Below are 8,482 nucleotides of genomic sequence, written 5' to 3' on the forward strand. Positions count from 1 at the left end.
GACGTGGTACTAGAAATAAATTTCGCCAGGAGAATTATTATACCTCCATTCATGTAAATGAATCATTGTTTCGCACTTCACACTGGAGTACAGAATACATCTGTCAATGCAATAAAATGAATTTAGTGAGTCACATGTGGTGCCCCCTGTATAGTAAGCCAATTTTTTCCTCTGAATAGAATAATGCATACAGACTTATATATAGAACACTGCTACTGTGATTGCTTTGAATAAAATAACACGTACAGACCTATATATAGAACGCTGCTACTGTGATTGCCTTGAATAAAATAACACGTACAAACTTATATATAGAACACTGCTACTGTGATTGCTTTGAATAAAATAACACGTACAGACTTATATATAGAACGCTGCTACTGTGATTGCCTTGAATAAAATAACACGTACAAACTTATATATAGAACGCTGCTACTGTGATTGCTTGGAATAAAATAACACGTACAGACTTAACGCTGCTACTGTGATTGCTTTTTAATTGTTTAAATCCATTGAAAAAAAAAAAAATCAATTTACATTGCCTCTCATAACTCATAAAAAGGCATTGAATAGCGAAAACACTGCTGCCTTTACGTTTGGTGTCCTTATGTTTTAAAGATTTTTGGATTTAGGTGAATACATTTTTTTTTTATTTGTTATTGTTTGAATTTTTTTTATGTATAAACAAATTTAGTGTTGTAAAAAACTTCAAGATACTCTAGTTATCTAGATTTTAGAGTATAAATTTGTTTAAAACTGTAGTTGCAACATATTTTTATCAAATTTTGAACGAATTTAATTAGAAAATATATCTAAAATTTTATTATTAGAATTTGGTTTAAGTATTTATTCACAAAAGTGTTGGAAAGGTAAAAGGTATAAATACAAAATAACACAAATAATTTTTACAAGCAATAAATTGCGTTGCCATTCTTGGATGACATAAAACTTATGATTACAATGCACTGGTGAAGCTTTTTTGACTAGGGACTTACCCAAAATAATTTGACATGCAACCACACACCAAAACTTGATGATTACAATAAAAGTCTAGGGGTATTTAAATTTTTTTGATTAACGACTTGCCTAACATAACTTGACATGCAACCCCACACTAAATTCAACAATGACTTACCTCGACTTAACTCAATTAACTAGGGGTATTTAAACTTTTTTGATTAACGACTTGCCTAACATAACTTGACATGCAACCCCACACTAAATTCAACAATGACTTACCTCAACTTGACTCAATTAACTAGCTTTTAGTTTTAACCCACTTCTCCATACGGAGTAATTAGTATTTTAACCGAAAGTACATTGCGTAACCGACATCTCAATCTTATCTCGATTCAGACGATACCCCTTTGTCTTTTATAAAGGATTCACCGCCTAAGCAAAGAGGTACGCAAGGGTCTGTATAGTCGTCTCGTATGGCCTAGAACTTGCCACGATCGAGCTTGACGCGGACGTCATTCCGTAGGAATATTTTCTTCCTCATTTATTTCCTTCCCTTCATTTTACTACAAAATTTAAGAAACTCACGAGCTACCGAGAGAGGGTACGGAAGTGTCTTTATGGTCGTCTTGTATAGCCAGGCACCTGCCACGCTTGAGCTTCACGCGAACTGAAAATGAATGGATTCACCGCCTAATGCAAGAGGGACGAAGAATCTGTAATGTAGTCGTGTCGTATGGCTTAAAATCTGCCGACGAATTTCGTTGACTATTAAAAATACATTCTTCCCCATACTGTTTATTTCCCATACTTACAACTTAAGCCTTTGAGCCTTTAGCAGTAACTTGTGTGATTATTAAGTATAGCAGTAACTGGTGTGATTTTTAGGCTTTACAGCAAATAGTTGGTTGCGAGCTACGTATCAGAATGGCAACGCCGCAGAGGATTATATGTAACAGCAGGCCTCATGTGGTGATGTTTCCTCTGATGGCCAAGGGTCACATCATCCCCTTCTTTGATCTCGCCAAGCTTCTTGCAAAGCGAGGGCGATTTATCGTAACAATCGTCAATACTCCTAAAAATGTTATGGAATTGCAGTCCATGGTGGGTGCCGCGTGCAGAGGCGATGGAAGCATGGACATCCGCCTGGAGGAACTGCAGTTTCCGAAGGGCATCGACGGCCTGCCCCCCGATGTGGAGAACACTGACTCTCTTCCCTACAATCTCTTTTTTTCTCTCGTACGCGGTTGCGAGATGCTTCAACACCCCTTTGAGCAGTTGCTGCGACGCCTCTCAGATGAGCCGGGCGCACGCCCGACGTGCGTTGTCACCGATATATTCTTCGGTTGGAGTCTCGACGTCGCCAACAGAGTCGGCATACCGAGGGTGACGTTCAGCACCACCGGGGCATTTTCTACGTCTGTGTATTATTCTCTGTGGTTGCATCTTCCCCACAAGCAGACCGATTCCGATGTATTTTCCCTCGCTCCTGATTTTCCGGACGTCTGGTTTCATAAATCTCAGCTCCCTCTCAGCCTCATGATGACCAATGAGACCGACCCGTGGTATCAGTTTTTGAAGCGGCAGATACCCAAGAATCTCCAGAGTTGGGGCACCCTGCTCAACACCTTCGACGACCTGGAACCGGAGTTTCTTGAACATATGAAAACGACTGGTTGCGGTCGAGTGTGGTCGGTGGGTCCTCTGCTTCCAGAGGGTGTTGTCGGCGGGGCTTCGAACTACAAGGGCTATTCTGCTCAAGTGGCCACCAGAGATTTTTTGCTGACGTGGCTGGATTCTCATCCTCCATCGTCGGTTCTTTATATCTCATTCGGCACACTTGCGAGAATCTCGTGTTCCCAGACGCAAGAATTGGCGCTGGGCCTTGAAGCAAGCGGACACCCGTTCATCTGGGCCGTGAGACCACCGTCCGATCAAGTGGCGAACGGCGCTTCATCGGATTTCCTGCCCGAGGGATTTGAGAAGCGAATGAGTGAGAAAAAGCAGGGATTGCTCATCAGAGAATGGGCACCGCAGCTGCTGATTCTCTCCCACCCATCCATCGGCGGGTTCCTTAGCCATTGCGGGTGGAATTCGATTATGGAGAGCATAAGCCAGGGGGTGCCCATTATCGGGTGGCCTATGGCAGCAGATCAGTTTTATAACTCCAAGCTGTTGGAGGAGGTGGTGGGCATGAGCGTGGAGATTTGCAGGGGTGTCGACGCAGAACTGCAGAGGACGAATGTGGAGAGGACTGTGAAACTTCTCACGAAGGAGAAGCGTGGAATCACAATGAAAAAGAGGGCAATGGCGATGAGAGACGCAGCTACCAGAGCAGTCACATCGGACGAAGGCAGAGTCGTCAAAGGTTCTTCAGTTGCCAACGTTGATGATTTCATAGCAGAAATCAACAAACTATTCCGCGCACCAAAACCAGGAACTGATGGTGAGGAAGTCTCCACGGCAGGTTACTAGCTGGCAGTACTTCTATTGATTGAATGCATCTTTTTTCCTGCTATAGTATTGTGATCGAATGCATCTTTTTTCCTGCTATAGTATTGTGATCATGATATGCTAGTATTGTGCTATAGTATTGTGATCATGATATGTTAGTATTGTGCTGTTTAATATTATATTTCAAACCATATATTCAATTTTCATTGGATGCACAATTGTCAAGAAAGTTGATTCGATGAACAATTTTCATGTCAATTACAATATTGTAAGGTATGGATTTATTTCCATATATTTGTATCCTGCTATACTATTGTGATTAAGATATGCTAGTATTGTGCTGTTTTAATACTACTTTTCAAACTATGCATTCAATTTCTATTGGATTTCCATATATTTGTATCCTGCCATACTATTGTGATTAAGATATGCTAGTATTGTGCTGTTTTAATACTACTTTTCAAACCATGCATTCAATTTCTATTGGATGCACAATTTTCAAGAAAGTTGATGGGATGAACAGTTTTCATGTAAATTACAATATTGTAAGGTCCTAAATAAAATATGTATTTATTTCCATATTTATGTGTGGCATAAATTTATCATTTATTAATAAAATTATATATTTATATTTGTATATATTTTGTTCCAAAAGCTTTATATATATAAAATTAAAATTATTTGTAAAATAATGTTTATAGTTAATAAGAAAATTTCTATTAAAAATCAATTTCTGTTATTCTTTTATATATTTTAACTTATTTTTGTTTATATAAAAAGTTATATATCCAAATTTTATATTTTAACTTATTTTTCTTTATATAAAAAGATATATATTAAAATTTATTTAATAAATAATTTTTTTCATAAATATTTATATTTTATTTTTTATAAAATTAAAATTAAAAAATTAAAAATTTAGGTAGCAATATTGAAATTTATCATATATTTAAGTTTATCCTAATATTATTTTATATTTTTATATTTCATATAATAATCTAAAAAATATTATTTATATTTATAAAATAATTATTTCTTATAATAAAATTATAATTTATAATTGTTATAATAATTAAAAAATTATACATAAACACAAAATAAAATAGAACAGATATGAAAACCAAAAAATATATACACATTCAAATCATAATAATTTTTAGAATTTAATATTATATTTTTACAGTTGCTAAATCTCCCTCTTTTACGGATATGTTAGATTGCCTTACGATACGGCTGTTTAGTCCATGCATCCTCAATTCTTATAATACCTTTTCGTTTTAAAAAAAAATGTTTTATTACATCTCTTCGATTTGTCATACAAAAGTGGAAGTTAACTTGATTGCTGGCTTAAATTACAAAATAAAAATGAGATTATAATTTATAATTAAGACAGTTATATAAATTAAATAGTTAGTAAATATAGATAGGTATCAATTTATAATAAGTATTAAAGTATTTATTTTATAATATATTTCATGTTTTTAAAATTTAAAATATATTAAATTATATTATAATTATATTTTATTTATTTATGGAGATTCTTAAACTGTAAATAGATTTTGTTACAATACTGTTTATGAATACCAAATACCCAGAAAATCATAATTCATTTTTTGTGACACTTTTTCATATGGTATTTTTCTTAACTAGCAATTGCACCACATATTGCAAAGGAAATGCGGTAACGCTCATCTTTCTATCTTTTTGAGGAGTTTCCTCTTCTTAATTGTTAGGGTTTGAAATACAATGAATTTTTGTTGTTCTAGCTTGCTATCTTTTGGCGTTCCTCCATAATGGATGTGCACATAAAATCACCTGCGTTGAGTTGAATGGCCTCTAAAAGATTCTTATTTATATCCATGTTGACAAACTTTTGTGGGAAAAATAAAAGGTAAACCAATTGTTATGATAATAGGTTACTACTTGTCACTAGATTTTTAATGTCCATCATCTAAGTTAAAGTCCTACTCCAACCATGAAATAGTGTTCTATCAAAGAGTTATGAGTGGATCATTTGAATTGAGGAAAGAATCCAAGTAAATTTACTAGATAGAATTGAAATGTCCATTTCCCAAATCTAGTTTCCATTTAGATTGTGACAAATAAGTATCTAGCTTAGCACTTGCCACTCATAAAATTATTTGGTTTTCATTATCTTGGAGAATGTTGAATTGAATATGAAAACTTTATAGTGAGTTCCTTGAAAGGAGAAAGAGGACAACAAATATAGAAAGAAGCCAAAGCAGAGAAAAATTTTGCACACACAATAGGACAAATATGTAACTAAATGAACTGGTAAGAATATAAAGTTTTTGAAAAAGTTGAGGTTTCTATTATTTTTGTTGCAACTAAATCTTAGGGATTATAATTTTCTATTTCTGTAAACGTGTAGTGTCCACAATGCAATAACGAGGTTTTGCTGGATGACATCATAATTCTTTATGTCCCAGTTATACCTGTCACTGGTCGACAATAGTGGCATACCAATAGTGGCTATTCCCTCCCCAATTTCTATAAATATTTGTTTGGAAAAGATTAATGGTTCTCATAGAAATGAAAACTTCATAATTCTAAGACTCTCTTAATTTTTATGATGCACCTAAAACCTCTTTTAGTTTCTATCATGCACCTGAACATGATTTTCTTCGAAGCTTTGTATCAGCAACAAACAAAACATAAGGCTGAAAGAGAAAAGCATTAAAATCATGATCACTTCCTCTTTTCCAGGGGAGGATTTTCCTAATTTTTGTTGATTTTAAAAGGATCGACCCTTTTTTCATGAAGGATATAACAGGTCTCGGTAGTTGAGCTTGTGGGGGAGAAAATTGCTATGTATTTTTCTTCTCATTGCCCCCCCATTCTAAGACTCTTTTAATTTTTATGATGCACCTAAAACCTCTTTTAGTTTCTATCATGCACCTGAACATGATTTTCTTCCAAGCTTTGTATTAGCAACAAACAAAACATAAGGCTAAAAGAGAAAAACATTAAAATCATGATCACTTCCTCTTTTCTAGGGGAGGATGTTCCCAATTTTTGTTGATTTTAAAAGGATCGACCCTTTTTTCATGAAGGATGTAACAGGTCTCGGTAGTTGAGCTTGTGGGAGAGAAAATTGCTATGTATTTTTCTTCTCATTGCCACACCCCCCCCCCCCCCCCCCACTCCCCCTTGTCGAATTTTCACTCCAAAGCTTACAAAGGTATACAACGAACTCAAGGAAATAGGAAAAGCATTTGAGATCGTTTTCATCTCTAGTGACAAATATCAAGAGCCTTTTGAAGATTACTACAAAAGCATGTCATGGTTGGCTCAGATCATGCTGAGTGGTATTTTAAGGAATACCACCACACCATGACATGGCTTGCCTTGCCATTCTCAGATGAAAATACAAGGAAACAAATTGATAAAGTCTTTTAGGTCAATGGCATTCCTTACCTTGCTGTTCTGGACTAAGAGAGAAGAGTTATAACGATGGAAGGTATGGAGATCATTGAAGAATATGGTGTTGAGGCTTATCAATTCATTGTAGAGAGCCTTGATGAGTTGAAGGCCAAAGAGGACAAGTCAAGGGATGCACAGACTGTGGATCACTCTCAATTTTAAAAATAAGAATATATTGTAACTTTAAAAGAACAAAATACTCTTCATATAAAAAAAACATGTATGCTGCAAACAACACCATAAATTTAGGGGCCCACTACACCACATACCAGATTCACACCCTACATCTAGTGACTTGGGTCCCAACAAATTCCATCCTTATTGATTCTTATCTTTTAAGTGCTTTGGTTCAATAAATTGCAACTTGTTACATAAAATATTTGTTTCTAGGAGCAGATTATGTACCTTGAGTTGGTTGATCATCAAAATTTGGGCAACTTCTTGACCTTGTTGGAGATAGTATCACATTATGGTATTTTCTTCTATTACTAGAAATTGACCTTTTCTTCTGTTACTAGAAGCTAGCTTTTAAGGTTTTGATCTAATTCCAAGTCTTAGTATAATATCAAATGTTTTTCTAGATGTCAATCCATAGACCTATGAGTTATAAACCATTTGGTTTTTGTGGAGTTTCATTCCCATCAGGTAATCCCAATATATGCAGGACTCAATATTGGAAAAAAAATATCAATCTACTTATTCGTAGTGCACCATCTCACAACTAGTTTGATATACCTTTGTAGTCCCTTTTGTCTTGGACTACCTCGGGTTTGACACCATCTCACATATTGGTAGTTCACAATCTCATAGCTAGTTTGACATACCTTTGTAGTCCCTTTTTGGCTTGACCATCCCCGAATGAGGTACACCTGTGACTGAAGACTTGTTGTACAAAGAAAAATTGATCTACATTGCACCTATTAAAAAATTTTCACCCTAGCCATGCCATGTCCATTATGTATTCAAGTTTGAACCCAGTCCACCCATGCACAACACTGGATAGTGGGAGTAACTCAGTCCTGTTTATAAATGTTGTAGCTGGTGTAGTCATTACAAGGCTAACAACTTTAGAGTTTTTTTGTCAATCCATTGGTTTAATGGTAAGAAGTAGAGTGCTAATATTTTTACATGTCAACTTGGTACCTACATGTTAATTAATCATTGTGGTCATGGAATACTATAATAGAATGTTGAAATTTTCAACATTCAGAAAGAAGACATCCATATTAAATCATATAAATTACCAATTATATATTGGAACTTGGTATTGAAATATCAAAACCATTTCCAAATTGAAACGACTAACTTTATGGACCAGAGCCATGAGATGATGAGGATCTCTCAAAATTCCAAGTGGGTGTTTATATACCAATGTTCTTTAGGAAGACTATGACCATTATTGATATGTCCAAAACTCAACTTTAATAATTTCAGTATGCTAAGAAGATTTTCCACACCTATTAACAAATTCAGATATTGCTACTTGACATTTTCGTTTGAAATAAGTTCTGCTTTTTAACAAACGGGTTTCATATACACAAAAGGCTAGGTAGAGTGCCTCATTGGCCTCCCTCGTCTTAGTTTTGTCTTGTGAATCATGATAACGTTGACAAGTGGATAGAGTTGT

At 35.1% G+C, this 8,482-nt stretch overlaps 1 pseudogene; it reads left to right on the forward strand.

Annotated features, from left to right (window-relative positions):
- Positions 1 to 1,588: 1,588 nt before the first annotated feature.
- On the forward strand, positions 1,589 to 3,691 carry LOC149190902 (UDP-glycosyltransferase 92A1 pseudogene; annotated as a pseudogene).
- The last annotated feature ends 4,791 nt before the right edge of the window (positions 3,692 to 8,482 follow it).

Source organism: Pinus tabuliformis, chromosome 3_1 (genome assembly GCF_031772625.1).
Source record: "Pinus tabuliformis cultivar Carrire ecotype Pingquan chromosome 3_1, CPIR1, whole genome shotgun sequence".
NCBI classification, from domain to species: domain Eukaryota; kingdom Viridiplantae; phylum Streptophyta; class Pinopsida; order Pinales; family Pinaceae; genus Pinus; species Pinus tabuliformis.